The sequence below is a fragment of the Rattus rattus genome, chromosome 5 (assembly GCF_011064425.1).
Source record: "Rattus rattus isolate New Zealand chromosome 5, Rrattus_CSIRO_v1, whole genome shotgun sequence".
NCBI classification, from domain to species: domain Eukaryota; kingdom Metazoa; phylum Chordata; class Mammalia; order Rodentia; family Muridae; genus Rattus; species Rattus rattus.
Genome location: NC_046158.1, coordinates 149,749,908 through 149,767,669, shown reverse-complemented (window position 1 = coordinate 149,767,669; position 17,762 = coordinate 149,749,908).

The window sequence follows — 17,762 nt, the reverse complement described above, 5'->3', positions numbered from 1 at the left end:
TGGTCATTAGCTTGTCCCAAGCCCATTCTTCTCCTCCAAGTACAACTACGTGTTTCTAATGCATGAGAGCTCCCTGTACTCTTTCTCTAACCTACGAGGCCCTTGCTGTTCTACAAGGGAGGGGGCACATTCTATTCTTGATTCTAACTTTATTCTATCTTTCTGGCAACACAACTTAAACCATCTCCCTAGACATTTTTATCAACTACTCTTTTTTTTTTTAAAAGATTTTATTTATTTACTTTATGACGCTGTCTTCAGACACACCAGAAGAGGGGATCAGATCCCCATTACAGATGGTTGTGAGCCACCATGTGGTTGCTGGGAATCGAACTCAGGACTTTTGGAAGAGCAGTCAGTGCTCTTAAGCACTGAGCCATCTCACCAGCCCCTATCAACTACTCTTAACTCCCTAAAACTACTTAAATCAAATCAGGAAGTCCATGAAATTGCTAATTCATCTCAACAGCATTAACTCACGAGAGTTTATCTCCATGGTGATCTGCAGGAAACCTGCCCAACAAAGTGGGGCTATCACCCAGGCAGCGATCACACCAGACTGGAGGTGGCGAGGGTCTATCCACGCCCAATCACAACGTGCCAGGGTAAGAGGAAGAAAGCAGTGATAAATGTGCAAAGGCAGCAGCAAGACGCAACCCTGGGACAGTAGGGGTCAGAAGAGGGCATCGAGTCCCCTGGAACTGGAGCTACTGATCCTTGTGAGAGAGTGCTTTTAAGGGCTGAGCCATCTCTCCAGCCCCCTGAAGGGTATATTTTGACTGACAGTTCGAAGGGGGTGGTGATGGGTGAGGCAGTAGCGTGAGGCCGCTGGTTGCTTTGCACCTGCTCTCTGGATGCTGAGAGCTGATAGGAAGTGGGGGTGGGGTGTAAGACCCAGGGCGTAAGACACACGGTGCACACACGCAGATGCAAGCAAAACACACACGAACATAACATACAAAGAAACTATCTTAAAAGGCAACAACACCAATCAGGGCTCGCCCTTGCCAGGACAAATCTTCCAAAGGCTCCATTTCCTGAAGTTCCTACAACCTCCCAAACAGCGCCCCATCTGGGGAACCGCTGTTGATGCACTTTCAGGCAATGTTGACTCCGCCCATTCAAACCACAACACTCTGTGTCACTGCCACGCCGTGCCTGTCCAGATTGGCAGATGCATCTCTCCACAGAGCCCAGTTGCCATTCAACAAGTACCAGGCGGCTGTTGCTGACAAGTACCAGGCGGCTGTTGCTGGAACCGTCAGTGGTAGCTGCGTAGGATGGGTTATGCCTGCACGGCCCACCAGTCAGGAGTTGGAGGCAGAATAGTTACATGTTCTGAGCTACAAGAGTGAACTTTGGTCTTCGAAATATTAGAAAAACGGTTCAGCAGTTAAGAGTACTGGTTATTCTTCCAGAGGAACCAGGTTCGATTCCCAGCAACTACACATGGCAGCTTACAACCATATGTGATTCCAGCTGCCTGGGAATTCAGTGCCTCCTTCTAGACTCCATGGGAACCAGACACACATGTGTTACAGAGACACATATGCTGGCAAAATGCCTATACACATTAAAAAAATAAAAATTAAAAATAAAAGTCAAAGCTAGAAAGCACATCTGTGTAGGTGAAGGTTCTGGTGGGGTCTGTACTCAGTTGACGTGTCTTGTATGTACTGATTCATCTCACCCTTTCCCTGCTTCCTTTTCATCGGATATGCTTATTGAAGGAAATGGCTGCTGGCCCCGTCAGCATTCCAGGTGGTCTGGTTGCTTGTAGCCCCATGGGGCCACGTAGCCTGCACTGATGTCCTTAGTAGTTATATTGATATGAATATCATGTCAGGCTTAGATTCGGGCTGGATTTCCAGGCCAGTGCTTTGCATAGGTGGCCTGTCCAGCAGGTCGTCAAATGTTGGGGTGTTTCTCTTCATGAAGAATGAATACACTGGTGTGAACTGCCCACTTCAATGGGTCATGAGGGGTGGCAGCGTCATGGCCTGGGCTGGCTTCACTCTCCCACAGACCTGATAGGATGTCAAAAGTGAGGCTCCCATGCTTGTACACCTCTCATTTCCCAAGCTAGAGTTTGGGAAGTGTGGGCCAGGGGGAGTTTGTTCTTGTTCTCTTCTTGGCCTTTCAATTTGTCTGTTTCACAGAGTTCTCTACTGCTGCCAGAGAGGTCCACATACTACCTAACAAGGTCACTCTCTCTTCTCTCTCTCTCTCTCTCCCCCTCCCTCCTCTCTTAATTAACTTATTAGAAAAACCTACTGCTTGCCTAGAAATGACTGCCCGATATCTAAAGTCTCAGACATGGTTTACATAATTAATTAGTATGTACAAGAGAGGGGCTGGGGCTGTTGGTGTCTTAGGGTCTTATCGCTGTGAACAGACACCATGACCAATGTGAGTTGTTTAAAGGACAACATTTAATTGGGGCTGGCTTACAGGTTCAGAGGTTCAGTCCATTATCATCAAGGCGGTAGCATGGCAGCGTCCAGGCAGGCACGGTACAGGAGGAGCTGAAGAGTTCTACATCTTCATCCAAAGGAAGCCAGGACAGACTGAGCGTCCTCAGGCAGCTAGGAGGAGGGTCTCCAAGCCCACCCCACAGTGACACACCTCCTCCAACAAGGCCACACCTTCTAATAGTGCCACTCCCTGGGCCAAGCATATGCAAACCATTTCAGTTGGTGAAGTGTTTGCTTGCTTAGCATGCACAGTCTTGAGTTCCATTCCAGTACGACATAAAGCTAGCCGTGGAGACACAGGCCTGGGATTCCAGCACCTGGGGGTGGAGGCCAAAGGATCAGAAGTTCGGGACCACTCTTGTCTATATAATAAGTTCAAGGCCATCTTGGATGACATAAGATCCTGTCTCAAAAATTAAAAAAAAATCTCCGGAGGACACACGGAGGGTAACACCCTTATGAATGAACTTAGGAACCCCTATGAGTTCCAAAAAGGTCTTCATTTGGTCCCCAAGGCCATTAAAAGGACACCATCTCTTTATGAAGTTCACAGAACTGCCTACTTCTGTGGTTCTCTCGAGATATGAACACAATTTTGGGGATATCCACTTAGGCAGGGCGCACTTGGGGTTGGTGGTAATTAAAGCCAGATTCACTCAATGCTCCTGAGACAGAATTGGTGTGGGACAGGGGAACTCCAGTGACATCTGCAACTTGTTATGGACCGCCCGTGTACCTGTGCTTTTTAAAGGTGAGGCCGTTCTAGGGCCAGAAGACACTCGCTCCTAACGTGACTGTAGGCAGGCCCCGGATGTGAGCCGCACTCAGTACGTTCTCCATCGCATTACATTGCAAACCATGCCCTGGTGTGTGGCCTGTGCCCTGGACTATTCGCTGCCTGACCCTAACTGCCCTTGAGGGTTGGAGGTGCGGTGCCACAGAGTCAACGACACAGACTCTGGGAGCAGGCGGTGAACTCAAGTTCCTCCACCTGTGCCCCATTGGCCCTAAGAAAGCCTCTCTTCTAAACAGCAGTTCCTGATTGGCTGGCATTGTCTGCACCAGCAGTCCTTGGCTCTCTCAGGCAGTCAGTCCCCAGTCAGGTCCTCCAGCAGGAGATGCTTCTGGGAGACCGGGCATTTACACGGAAGTGGTGGCTGTAGTTCCTTCTACACCGGTGGAGGCCGAGTCTCTAAAGAGCGAATGTGCTTAAGCTTCTGGCCTCTCACCCGCCCTAGCTCTCTCCAAGGCCCTTGGTGGGACTCAAATTTTGTTCTCACAATTTTATAACCCTACCCCCTCTTTTCCCAAGACAGGGCTTCCTCTGGGTAGCCCTGGCTGTCCTGGAACTCACCTAGTAGACCAGGCTGGCCTCGAACTCAGAGATCCACCTGCCTCTGCGTCCCGAGAGCTGGGAGAAGCACTGTGTGCTTTCGTCACAGTCTGTGCCTGAACCCAAACTCCATGTGGTGCTTTGTCAAGCTCCTGCAGCCTTGGCTGCCCTGTGGCTATGGACGGATTCCTCCAACTGAAAGCCAGAAGAAACCATGCCTCCACTACGTTGCTTTTGTTGGGTTATTTTATCACAGCTAGAGGAAAAAGAATTCATTATGAGGATACTACTAAAAGATGGCTGCTAACAGCTCAGCTCTTGGAAGGATAGGCCTTGTCCTGCCTGGGAGGTGCTGCAGGTGATTGCCATACCCAGGAGGCTGAGCCAGTAAGGGGAAAACATGGGCCTTAGGAACAGCCTCCATGGGGAGGCCCAGACCTGCCTCCTCGTGTAGCTTGAACAACTTCAGTGGGATCTGGGTGTAGGTGTTGACCCATCCTACCTAGTGGATCTGGGGTGTGGGGGCTGACCTACCCTACCCACATGGTAGCTCTGGAGTGCAGGGCTTATAATAGCTGCCTGGTGATTTGGAGTGATGGTGACGTTAGGGAGGTGGGTGATGGGGACCCACAAAGATGTGGTTGTTGTGTGGGCTCTAGGTTGGTTTGCTTGGGGAAAAGCCAGTTCCCGATGAGTAGATTTCTGTCTGCAGAGTCTGGCTAACTGCTCTGAGTCTGCAAGGTTCAAAGATGTCAGAGATTAAAAAGTGTTAAAAATACACACTAGGGGCCCAGGTAGGAAGATCACAAGTTTAAAAGCTGTCTGGTCTACTCAGCGGGTTCAAGGCCAGTATGATCAAGTAGTGAGACCCTGTCTCAAAATAAAAATAGCTAAAGGGGGCTGGTGAGACGGCTCAGCAGGTAAAAGTGTGTACTGCCTGGTTTTGTGCGTCAACTTGACACAAGCTAGAATCATCAGAGAGAAGGGAACCTCGGCTGAGGAAATGTCCCCATGAAGTCCAGCTGTAAGGCATTTTCTCAATTAGTGACTGATGGAGGAGCGGCAACCCCACTGTGGGAGGCACCATCTTTTGGTTAATGGGCCTGGGTTCTGTAAGAAAGCAGGCTGAACAAACCATGGGGAGCAAGCCAGTAAGCAGCACCCCTCCATGGCCTCTGCATCGGCTCCTGCCTCCAGGCTCCTTCTCCCTATGAGTTCCTGCCTTGACTTCCTTTGGCAACAAACACCCACGTGGACGTGTAAGCCGAACAACCTGCGTTTGGTCATGGTGTTCTCACCACAGCAAGGTGAGCACTAAGGCAAGGTGCTTGCTTCCAGACCTGGCCACTTGAGCTCAGTCTCCAGGACTCACATGACTGAAGGAGAGAACTAACTGTTGCAAGCTGTGCTCTGACTTTAACACGGGTAGCATGCATGTGCTCACGTGTGTGTGTGTGTGTGTGTGTGTGTGTGTGTGTGTGCACAGACAGGTGTGGTGGTGCATGCCTTTAATCCCAGTACTGAGGAGGCAGAGGCATGAGAATCTACACAGGCAGCCTGAGCAACACAGGGAGTTCCAGGACGACCTGGGCTACATGGTGAGACCCTGTCTAAAACAAACAAACACCAAGACCCCAAACAACAGCTGGTTTGCTGTGCCCACTTGTGATCCCAACACCGGGAGGCCCTGACCGAGGCAGGAGGGTCGAGGGTTCCAGGCCAGCCTAGTTCTCCAGAGAAGGATGAGACTACAAACGCTGGACCCACAGACAAAAGACGTTGTCCATTGGAGCAGAGTTCCAGCTGCTTCAGTCCCTCAAACTGGGCCTCAACTTCCTCCCATTTATCCCCAGTCCCTCGGAGCACAGTCTTTGTCCTTGAGATTCCTGTACCCCCAAACTCCCTGGTGATTGCCACCTTAATGCACTGGGTCTTGCCTGGGTCACTAGGTCTCAGGGGTTCCACCTGCCACTGCCAGTCACTTCATTCACTGTCAAGAAAAGCTGGCACCAGAGGGTGACAGCAGCAGGTGACAGCAGTTCTCACATCCCTTGGCACCAGCCTCTCTTGTCATTTTAAGACTGTGCAGAAGTGGTGGTGCCTGCCATCACCAGGAGCAGAGGGGACAGCGGTGACAAATGCTTTCTTTAGGTGTCAAAACCACTAAGCCACCTCCAGGCAGGGCACAGGACTGGGAGATGTGAGAGACACACGTCTGAGGCAGCTGCTAAGGGGACAATTCCTGCCCTAGAAGACTGGCAGGTTTGGGGTGGCTTGGGGCTGTCTAAGGGACTTTACCCTTTGTGTCTCCTTCCTCATTTATTGAGGTGGCTTCTGAGGGAGACAGGCAGGCAGCAGCTGTGACCAGAAGTGCAGAAGTGTCCAGAATCAGGGTAGTGCGTGGAGGGCCGGCTGGGACCTGCTCGCTGCGTCTTCATCTCATGCCAGCATGCCCAGGGCATACTCATTCATTTCTCAAGCAGCATCTCGACCCCAGTGGCAGTTTTTGCCCACCCTGCTCACCTTGGCCCGATGCTTGGACTATCAGCTGGTTCTTTAAATTAAAGGGATTTTTTTCTTTGGCTAATGTGCCAAATAATGGGTTTCATTGAGACTCTTTTTTTTTTTTTTAAGACAGTCTCTCATTATATAAGTCCTAGTTGGCCTAGAATGTGCTACTTAGTCCGGGCTGGCCAGAAACCCACAGCTCCATCTGCTTCTGCCTCTAGGGTGCTGTGATTAAAGAAGTGCACCACCACGCCCAGAGGAAGTCGCTTATACTTGTTTTTAGAGGAAGGAGGGGTTCTAGGCCACTTGATTGACAGGTGGTGTTTGTGGTTAGCAGAGAAAGTGGAATCGTTTGGCTGTGCTTCACCAGCAGGGGGCGCTGGGTCGCTAGGGAAAATTTTTTTCTATCCTTAAAAAATTTTTTTTTAATTAATTATTCCATTCGTTTACATCTCAAATGATATCCCACTTCCCGGTTAACTCTCCACACTCCCTCTTTCCGCTATGAACATTAGGTTCCCCTCAAATATTGTTTAAGTTTCTTTTTAAGAAACCAAACAAAACACTTTCCACCCTTAACCCCAGCATTTGGAGACAGAAATTTAACCTTGTATGTTAGAAAAGTGCTCTACCGCTGAGCTATATATATTCTACGTTCAAGCCCAAAGATCTATTTGTTTGTTTGTTTTATGGATGTGAGTGTTTTGCCTGCTTGTATATCTGTGTAGCATGTTTGTACCTGGTGCCAGCAGAGACCAGAAGAAAGCACTTGATCTTCTGGAACTGGAGTGACAGGTGGTTGTGAGCCACCATGTGGGTATTGGGAACGGAACCCAGGTCCAGGCTCGTTTTTTTTTTTTTTTTTTTTTTTTTGTGGTTTTTTTTTTTTTTGAAAAAGGGCTTCTGTGGCCCAGGTTGGCCTTGAACTTGATAATGTAGCTGAAAACAAACTTAAAATCCCATCTTCTACTTGTCCCGTGCTGAGACTGCAGGCCGGTGTTGTCACACTTGGCTAGCAAGGGACGCTTGATAAACCCGACCCTGAAATGAGTGATGGTCAGTAGATGCGGAGAGCGTGGGGGCTGACATTCTGCTGTGGTAGCAGGTAGGAAAGAGCAAGCAAGGCAAAAGCCAACCGGGTAAAGAGGGGCAGGGTGGGCAGGTTGGTAGTGTCTCGTAAGGAGACGAAAATCAGCTTGCAGACATTTCTGGAAGAAATGTCCTGGCGTGGCGAAGTCTCAGGCCTCTCAGATCTGGGTAAAACTTGCGCAGGCCCATTTGGGACCGGCTTCTAAATGGAGGTGGGCGCCTGCTCTAAAGGAAGCGAACCGTGGAAGTGGTATGTTTGTCAGTGATGGCCAGACTGTCCCGGCCCCCGGAAGGGAACAAAAATACGGAAAATAAAGACAGCTGTGGAGAATTGCGGTGCACACAAGGGAGGTCAAGGCAGGAAGATCAGAAGTCCAAGGTCATTCTCCAATACATAATGAATTTTGAGCCCAACTGGACTACATAAGATGCTCTCTCAAAAACAGAAACAAGCAACAAAATAGCTTCTACTACTTTTAAAGCGATGTACTGAATCTGGCTGTTTACAAGCAGCAAGGGTGCCAGCCCTACCCCATGTTGTAACTTTGAAAACTACCAGTAGGTGGCAGTGGAGGACAAGGAACGCCCTTATTGCAATGGCTCTGCAGGGGAAGCCCGTGAGCTTCATATGCATTGGCTGTCTAGATCCATTAAGATATGAGCACTAAAGAGGGAGGAGGAACATGCTGGTCAGGTACGGGTCAAGGAAGATGCATTACTTTGTATTTCCATTGCTGCTACAAACAGAACACCATGACCAAAAATCAAGTTGAGGAGGAAGGGGTTTATTTGGTTTACATTATTGTCCATGATTGAAGGAAGTCAGGACAGGTACTCAAACAGGGCAGGAACCTGGAGGCAGGAATCTGATGGAGGAACCATAGAGGAGTTCTGAACTGTTCTTTGTGGCTTGCTCAGACTGCTTTCTTACAGAACCCAGGACCACCAACAGAGAAGGTACCACCCAGCACCACAATGGGCTGGGCCCTCCCCATCAATCACTAATTAAGAAAATGTCCTATAGGCTTGCCTATGGTCCTATCTTATGGAGGTGTTTTCTTAATCGAGGTTCCTTCCCCTCAGATGACTCTAGCCTGTGTCAAGTTGACATAAAACTATGCCGAACAGAAGCCCATGGTATATTCATGTGCAAACCCCTCCCTCTTCCTGGTATTCATATGCAAACTCCTCCCTCTTCCTGGGATTATATGGGCAGGCATGGGAAGGTGAAGGAAAGAAGAAGCTTTGGGGGGGTGGGGATTTGGCTCAGTGGTAGAGCGCTTGCCTAGCAACCACAAGACCCTGGGTTCGGGCCCCAGCCCCGGAAAAAAAAAAAAAAAAAAAAAAAGAAGAAGAAGCTTTGGTCAGGGCTAAGCAACATGGGCTGTGTCCCGGCACCATGCATTTCCCTACTTTAGGCAGTGGTAGGAAAGGGATATTTTTCTACTCTAGGGAGGTTCACATCCCCAAGAAACTGCAACAGCCAGGACAGCAGGCAGTGACAGCAATACTGACTGAACCCAGGGACAGTTGGTGAGACTCAGTTGTACCTGTAGCTGTTGCTGGCAAACACTCGATTTTCTTATTTTTCTGGACAGTTTGCAGACTGTCCAGGAACTCACTATGTAGCCTAGGCTGGGCTCAAACTCTCAGTAATTCTCCTGTCTCAGCTTCATGGGTGCTGGCAGTCCAGGCATGTGCCACCACAGACAGAAATCTCTCCTTGACTATCTCTCTCTCCTTTGCTTTCTCTCAACTCTTTCTCCTGTTCTCTTACCTTGCAATGAGTGGCTTTGCTCCCCACTTTCCCCCATTCTGGCCATGGCTTTGCAGCGGGCTTAATGGTACAGGCCACATAATATGGATGAAAACTTCTGAAATCATGAGCCAAGAGAGATCGTCCCCCCCAACCCAAGTTTGTCTTCTGAGGTGTTTTGGTCTTAGTGTAAGAAGTTAATTTATATAGTTAGAAGAACATTGACCCTGTGTACCTACTGGTTTGGCCATAAAGGGACCCATGAATGCTTGGATATGACCCACGTCAGTCCCAGTAATGACTTCCTACTTCCACAGGCCTGTCTCCATGTGCTGGTTACAGACCTGTGCCAGCCTCCTCAGTAAGCTAGGGATGGCGACTGTGTCTGCAGAACTAGGTGTACCAGTTTGCTTTCTGTTGCTATGAGAAATTTCCCTGAGGCTGGCTCTTATATCTTGAAAAGAAATTACTTGACTTCTAGTTTTGGAGGTTCAAGGGCACAGTGCCAGCTATAGTCAGGGGAGAGAGTTGGGTCTCTCTCTCTCTGGATGATGTGTCTAGGTCACACCTTGGTGGATGGCATGCATCATGGCAATTGTGTGTGGAAGAGGGGGATATCACACGGTGAGGAGGTCAGAGAGGAGGGGTGGGTCAGGCCTGCTCTTTATAACGGTTCACTCCCACTGGATCTAAACAGGGTCTCATAAGAGTTGCTATAGCCCCACTAAGGGAAGACCCCATGACACACTCCTTCTAGGAGATACTCCTTTACAACATGGCATCTCGGAGGACCAAGCTTTCTGTCTGTTAGTTCCCTGGAAATAAATCACAGCCATGCAGCATTCCTTACCCCAGGGGAAGTGACCTTTGAGGATTTTGTAGATTGAGTACCCTGTTGTGGTTTCTGTTGGGTCTATGAAATGTGAGGGGAGGCTAAAGATGGTGCTAAAGGCTTGCTCCTGGCTGCAACCATGCCTTTCTCTCTTACTACAGCTTCTGTCAGGCAAATGTTTGATTGAGTTAATGCCTTCGTTCTGGTCTAGAACAGAATTCCTCCAAACTTCTGGCCTTTACACTTAGTGCAATGCCAAATTCTCTCCACAGAGGGCGATAGAGAGCCATTGTGGGCTCTATTGGGTTTTATGCCTTACCTGCTTTCAGATCACAGCCCCTCGATGTCCCACTGCCACCTCAGGGCCTCATCGATTGGTTCAGGGCTGGTCACATGGTTAAGCCGTTTTGGTCAAAGCAAATCTCAGGGGTTGGGAGTTATTTAAGTTCTTGGTTTTTCCACTTAGACTTGGTCTTGAGAAGTGAGCGTCTGGGCCTACGGCAGCCATGTTATCATCTCGAGGGAAGAGTCTTGAGCTGTCAGTGATCGACGTGAGGGACGCAAGAGTGGGATGAAGGCGGTGGGAATTCAATTAGGAGGGACTCCTCCCAGCTCCAGGTGGCAGCCTGCTGTGTGAGAGGCTGGTGTGACCATCGGAGGTTCAATTGTATGAACTTAAACAACTGACCCCTTTTGGAGTTAGCCCCCTCATTGCAACCTTTCCCCCATAAAGCCATTTTAGGGTACTTGGGAACAGAGTGGTCCTTCCTTAACCTGTGGTTTTGGAAAGAGTGGCTACTTCCTCTGACAGACACTTTGCTGTGAATCTCACTTATTTTGCTTCATGTCCTCACCGCTTGATCCTTGGAGAAGAGTCTCCATTCCCAACTTCCTCCTCCTCCCTCCCCAATCCCTCCCTCCCAATCCCTCCCTCCCTCAATCCCTCCCTTCCTAGCTCTCTCCTCCCCTCCCCTTCGCCCCCTCCCTCACCCTCTCCCTCTTTAAAACAGGCTCTCAGAGGCTCAGGCTGGCCTCAAACCTCCTAACTTCACCTCTCAATTGCTAGGAGGACAAATACATACATCCTAACCACTACATCGGTTACGCGATGCTGGGGTTTGAACTTAGAACGTCATGTATGCTGGGCAAGAGTTCTGCGAATCAAGCTACAGATCAAGTCTTTTATCTCTCTTTTCCATATGAGAAAAAAAAAAACTGCTCAGAGAAGTTAAGTAACGAGCTCAAGGCCGCCCAGCTCCTGAGGGGCAGAGGTAGGACCACCCAGCCCTTCATACCACCGTGCTTTGCTTCACAGAGGAGAGATAGCCAGGAATCCCTGTCTCCAGGGACCAGAAGAGATCATGGTGGAAGGTGAGCAAGTCTGGACTCTGACTGTCACCACGGGATGGGGGTGGATTGGGGTGGGGGGAACATAACGGGGAGGCTGAGTAACAGGCAAAGCAGCTTGCCTTGTCTTCTGAGTGCTAATGAAAAGCTCTCAGGTTGCTTTTGCCAAGTCTGCTCTTGAGGTGTGAACATGCATTGGCAATTAGCAGCTGGGGCGCCAACAGATGGAGCATGTGCGAAAGCCTTCATGGTGCCACGAAAACTCAGCTGAAGCGGACACCGGTGCCCGGCCCCTGGCCCCACCCTGCTCCCTGGCCCCACCCCCGCCTGTCTGCTGTTAGGCGACCTGGCCCCACCCCTGCCTGTCTGCTGTTAGGCGGCCTGGCCCCGCCCCCGCCTGTCTGCTGTTAGGCGACCAGACCGTCCACTGTGGCTGTCTGCTCCTTGAGCAACAGTTAAGGGTGCCCGTGGCATCTGCTACCCCTCGGGCATTTCCTGGGGACCACGCCCACTCCTGTTTGCTCTCATTTCATAGACACATCACGGAGTTGGGCGGTAGAGTCTGTTCTTTAGAACTGGACCTTCAACTGCGCACGGTGGCTCTCCGCTGTGATCCTAGCACTCCCGGAGGTGGAGGGAGGAAGATTGAGAGGATTCAGGGCTGGCCTCACCAACTTAGCAACTTAAGGCTACATGAGACCCTGTCTGGAAAAGAACAGCAACCAACCATACATAAAGCCCAAAGCAAAGACCCCCAAACAAACCCTGAAGATGTCATGGCAGTAGCGCGTCCCTTGTTAAGTCTCTCTTGCAAAGGGAGCTGGCCTTAGCAGGGCGTGTGCCTCTGGTTGCAGGGAGAGATGTCGAACCTACTCATTCTGGCTCCCTTCCTACTTTTCTGGTGTTAGCACTGGGAAGCCAAGTCCGATGAAAGCACTGTGGGGCCTTTCTAGGTCACGAGTGCACTGCAGTGGTGGGTCTCCTTCACTGGCGGAAACTGAAGTTACTGATCCATTCCCAGGGGAGCACGGTGGTGGCACTGTGTTGTCTTCCTCTTCCTGGCCGTAAGCACGGAGGCTTCGCTTCCTTCAGACTCAACGCCCTTAGCATCCTGTCATATTGTGGTCATATAGCTAGGGTCCTGTGGTCTTCATCTGACCCCTCTAAGTAGGGTCAGATGGGGTCAGATAGGGTTAATTATTAAAGCTGTGCTCATAGGGAAGATCCGGAGAAGTGACAGGAAGCAGGAGGCTGGTGGCCAGGCCTGGGATTAATCTGCAGCCTCCTTCTGGGAGCCAGAACACAGTTGGCATCCCAGAATAATCTCCAACACTGGACCAAGCCTGGGATCCGTGGCCATTAGTCACGCCGTGGTCTGCCCTGAGGGGGTGTGCAGTCATCCCCTGGCATCTCTGGATGCAAAGGTCTTATCTCCTGTGGAGATGGGGTGTCGAGGTTCTTGAGAACATTGTGTTGGAAGCCCTGGGTCCTACTCCTTAATTTTGTTTGGTTCTTTTGTTGTTGTTTTGTTTGAGACAGGGCTTTCCTATGTAGCTTTGGCTGTCCTGGAACTCACTCCATAGACCAGGCTGGCCTTGAACTCAGAGATCCTCCTACCTCTGCCTCCTGAGTGCTGGGATTAAAGGCATGGGCCCCATTGCTCGGCTTCCTCACCTTAGTTTTTAATTGGAAAAATTTAAGATATTTTATGAGGGGCTGGAGAGATGGCTCAGTGGTTAAGAGCACTGACTGCTCTTCCAGAGGACGCAAGTTCAATTCCCAGCACCCACATGGTGGCTCGCAACCACCTGTAATGGGATCAGATGCCCTCTTCTGGGGTGTCTGAAGACAGCAACAGTGTATTCACATATATGAAATAAATACATCTTAAAAAAAAAAAGATATTTTGTGAGTGGTTTGGCTGCATGCGTGTACGTGCACCAGAAGGTATATGAGTACCCCTGGGATGGATGGTTGTGAGGCACCATGTGGGTGCTGGGAACTGAGCTCAGGACCACTGGGAGAACAAGTGCTTTTGACTCCTGAACCATCTCTCCATCCCCTTTCATTTTATATTTTGAAATAGGGTCTCATCATGTTGCCCTGGCTAGTTTGGAACTTACTATGTACATCAGGCTAGCGTTGAACTCACAGCCTAGGCAGTGGCCTCATCAATCCCTCATGTGCCAGGGACATCTCCAAGGCAGAGAGGAGGCAGAGGGCTTCAGCTCCCCACAGGGTCTCCGGGAGGCCACAGGATCATATGTCCTCCTGGTGACTTGTTGGTGAGGGGAGATGGACTTACCTCAGCTGGTCTGTCAGAGTGAAGGAGGAGAGCGGCGTTCAGTGGCCAGCATGATCAAAGTCACTGCTGTGCCAACACACGTGACAGTAACTGATCCCCACTCCAGCCTTCTCCTGGTCCTGCGGGACTCTCATCCAGGGGACAGATTGCTCTGCAGCAGGGCCACCTCTGTCACTGTCCCTACCTGCATGTCTATGACAAGGCAGCTGTTGTGTTAGAGACTGTGAAGGGCTGGTAGGGCCACTCAGGTCTTCCAAACACGAACTACAGGGTGTTGGGGTGTCTGCTTCTGGTGACCTCTGCCATCTTATTTTCCTGTGAAACTAAAGCTCTCCATGGGAGCTCTGTGGGGGATAGAGCATCTGTGAAGGCCAGAGGGTGAAGGCCTGGCTACACTCTCATGGATCTCTGTCCCCTAGAGTGGTGTCCCCAAGTGCCTTGGTGGATGGTCTTATGCCCTTACACTGCTAAAGTGTTGCTTTGTATTTTATTCCCTTTAAGGACAGACTCCAGCCACTTATCAACTGGACCTGTCACTAGGGATGGGGGTCGTTTTGGGCCCAGTGTGTTGGGACAGGCGGAACTGTACCTGATCTCAGGAGCTAGTTCCCTTCCCTCCCCACTTCCTCTCCCCAACTTCACTTCTCCATCTTTGTGGGGCTCTGGTGCCTGGGGCTCTCCATGGAGATCTCTTGCCCGGCTAGGTACGTGGGTTTGGGCAAGGGGCGAGAACTCAGGCAGGGAGTGGGAACAGCTTTCGCTGCCCCTGCTGCCAGTCCTTCTTTCTGCTACTGCCGCTTCGATTGCTCAGGCCGGGCTGAGCCAGCAGGAGACTGACTAGCCAGTGAGGGGTGCAGGGAGCTTCTGGCAGCGATGATTTCAGGAGAGCAGATCTCTTCCACAAGTGGTGGTAGTGTTAACAGCTCTTACGACAGAAGCTCTCAGACGATGGAGGAATTCTTGCACATTTTTAATCCTGAACATGATACTTAATACAGTTATTGGATGGGTCAGTGTCTGACAGCAGGTACTTCCTATTGGTTTGGCCTGAGAGCTTGGAAGACCTCATCGACATATTTGAGGGTGTGGTCCTGTTTCTACGACTGATCTGTCTTGAGCCTATGTAACCTGTGGTCACGTCCTCACCTATGAAGGAGGAGCTTGAGGCATTGCTCTACGTGACTGGTCTGTCTCAAACCTCTCTACAGGGGTCTGTGGGGGCCGGTGCAGCTACCTGAGGCCTTGATCTTCCTGGGAGACTGGGAATGTGCCTGCTATCCCTTTTAGGGTCTCTGGGGAGTCGACCTATCTTGACCACGAATAATCAGAGTACCTTTCACAGCCTGCGCCCTACACATCTCCCCTCTCTCTCTCTCTCTCTCTCTCTCTCTCTCTCTCTCTCTCTCTCTCTCTCTCTCAGAAGGGCTAGCTGGTGACTTTAAGTCTATTTTAAGCCAAGCCTGAATATTTACCAGGTCATTTGGGTAAACAACATGTTTCTGTTTCTGTTTGTTTTGGTTTTTTTTTCCCCTGAAAAGCAAGTTAGAAACTTCAGGAAGCTGTTTTATGGTTGGGACACTAATCCCACGGCACCCTTCATCCACTTGATTGGACACAAAAGACAGTTGATCGACAGTGACCCTCACAGGATGGAGGCTGTGACACAGGTGCCCAGGGACAGCTGGGCCAGGGCGGGCCTGGCTCTGTCCTAGACAGGCTGCTCTGAGAAGCTTCCTGTCTTCCAGAGGTTGAGCGTCAAGGGGGACAGAAAGATCACAAGTAAATAACTGTGTAATGTATCATTTGGTTAATGATGGTTTTAGAGATGGGTCAGGAGATGTTTAAAATATAGGTTTAAGCTGGGCCTATAGGTCCTGTCATATAGACCTGTATGGAATATTGGAGGCTGAGGCAGGGGACTTACAAGTTCAAAGTCCACCTGGACTTCACGAGACTGTCTTGAGACAAAAAGTAAAAACACGCCGGAAAGGAAGGAAGCCCGGGGTAGAGGACCCGCCTAGCATGGGCGAGACCATGTCTTCTATGGCCAGCACCATGAACTAAATAAACAAAGGCTTGACTTTTACTGAAGCATGAGGGGTCAGCATGTCATGGGGAGAGAGCATGTCGCTGGAGAGTAACATGTTCCTCCAGGGGAGGTGTGAGGTACAGGGAGGCCATATTGGGGGGGTGGGGCTTTCTCTGTAGCTTCTGTGTGAGGACCAGGTGAAGAAGAGCAAGCAGGCTTGGTCTCCGGGTCAGAAGGTCTGTGCCTAGTTGCCTCATGCCTGATTCTAATGCTCACAGCATGGGAACCATATGCTGAGGTGGCTACCCTACCCAGGAAGTGGTTGGGTCAGAGCTCTGGAGGTGGGTTTGAAAGTGGCAACTGTTCTTGGTCTTTGGTGACTAGAGAAGAGGTGGGTGTAGCTGAGGAGAAAATGCTCAGGCAATGGTTGCGGAGGTGGGGTGGGAGTGGAGGGTATGGGTCTTTCACAGGCAAGGGTGGGAGTGTCAGGCAGGATTGGCTCTGAGCAGATGTGAGAGAGATCTGACTGAGTCCCAGGGCTGTGGATGAGAGGAGGGCAGGAATGAGAGGAGACAGGAGGACCAGAGAGGCAGAGCCCGTCGCACCTCAGAGCTCCTGAGGAGAGGTGACACCTGAGGAGAGGTGACACCTGAGGAGAGATGACACCTAAGGAGAGGTGAGGGAAGGTAGTAGAAGGTGGGACAGCACAGAGAAGGATGCTGGGAGGAGCCAGGGGCCAGGCCCTAATGCCTGAAAAGATCATAAACTGTCTTCTGAGGGGGCCCAGCAGTGTGTGTGTCTGCCCTGGGCTCTCTCCAAGGCTGGTGGAATTATCCTTACCTCTGGGCATTTAGGCCAGCCCTTCTTTCGGCTTGAATCACTGCTCTCTCTACTTAGCATAATTTCCTTTGTGAGTCCTTCTCTGAACTGACATTTTAAAATGGTTTTTGAGGAGCAGTGGTGGTGCACACCTTTAATCACAGCACTTGGGAGGCAGAGGCAGGCGGATCTCTGTGAGTTTGGGGCCAGCCTGATTTACAGAACTAGCTCCGGGACAGCCAGGGATACACACAGAGAAACCCTGTCTCAAAGCAAAGCAAAACAAAACAAAAAGAACCCAAACAAAAATAATAAATAAAATACTTTGAGAGGTTTTAAGGCTAGAAGCCTGGGTCTCGTGAATGCCATGTCCCCGAGACTACTCCCAACGGTTACTGTACCTTTTACTTTGAGAGACTCTCACCAGTTGCCCAGGTTGGTCTTGAAGTCCCTGGGGTCCTGTCCGGCACTGAATTTATAATCCTCTGCTTCTGCCTCTGGAGTAGCTAGGAATAGATATCACCTGTCTATACATAAGTGGCCGTGTTCTGCCTCCCCGACCTCCTTGTCACCAACATCAGTTTTTTTTTTTTTTTTTTGGTTTTTTTTTTGCCAAATTCACCTATTCACCATCTCTCTTTTCCTGTCACCATGCGGACCTCACAAAGATCAGGCCTTGGTCCCCGGGGTTGGCTGCTGTGAGGTGTTGCTGATGGCCCCTGATCCTTCTAAAAGGTTAAGTAAGGATGGATGCGGTGCCCACGGCTGAGATGTTGACATCCCTCAACTCCCTCCTCTGTCTCCCGCTTCTGGAGCCAGGCTCTGATGCATGACAGTGTCTCACCTGGTTACATCAGGGCACTGGCACAGGATGGTAACAAGTATCGAGGAGGCCAAAGTCAGATCTGTTTTTATGAAAGCTCCTGACATGTTGTTCATCGTGTGTTTTTGGCACTGTGTGAATCCTAAAGCTGGAAGCATTAATGAATCGGCATCTTGATTGCTGGTCCTTCCCCCCCTTTGGTATCAAAGAGTGATACCATTGGCCTCACTTTGGTCTAGGGCTGCTCAGAGACTCTAGCCTGCTGTGACTGTGGAGAAGTGCCTGACAAGTCCCAGAAGGGGACAACCATGTGACTTAGCGACTGACGCCGATTTGGCAAGCCAGGTGCCAAGTGTCCTAGAGCCAAAATTTGTACACAAGGCTGTCAGGGGCGGCACAGAGGCCCAGCCAAGTGAGGCAAGGCATAGATCACACCGGCCCAATGCA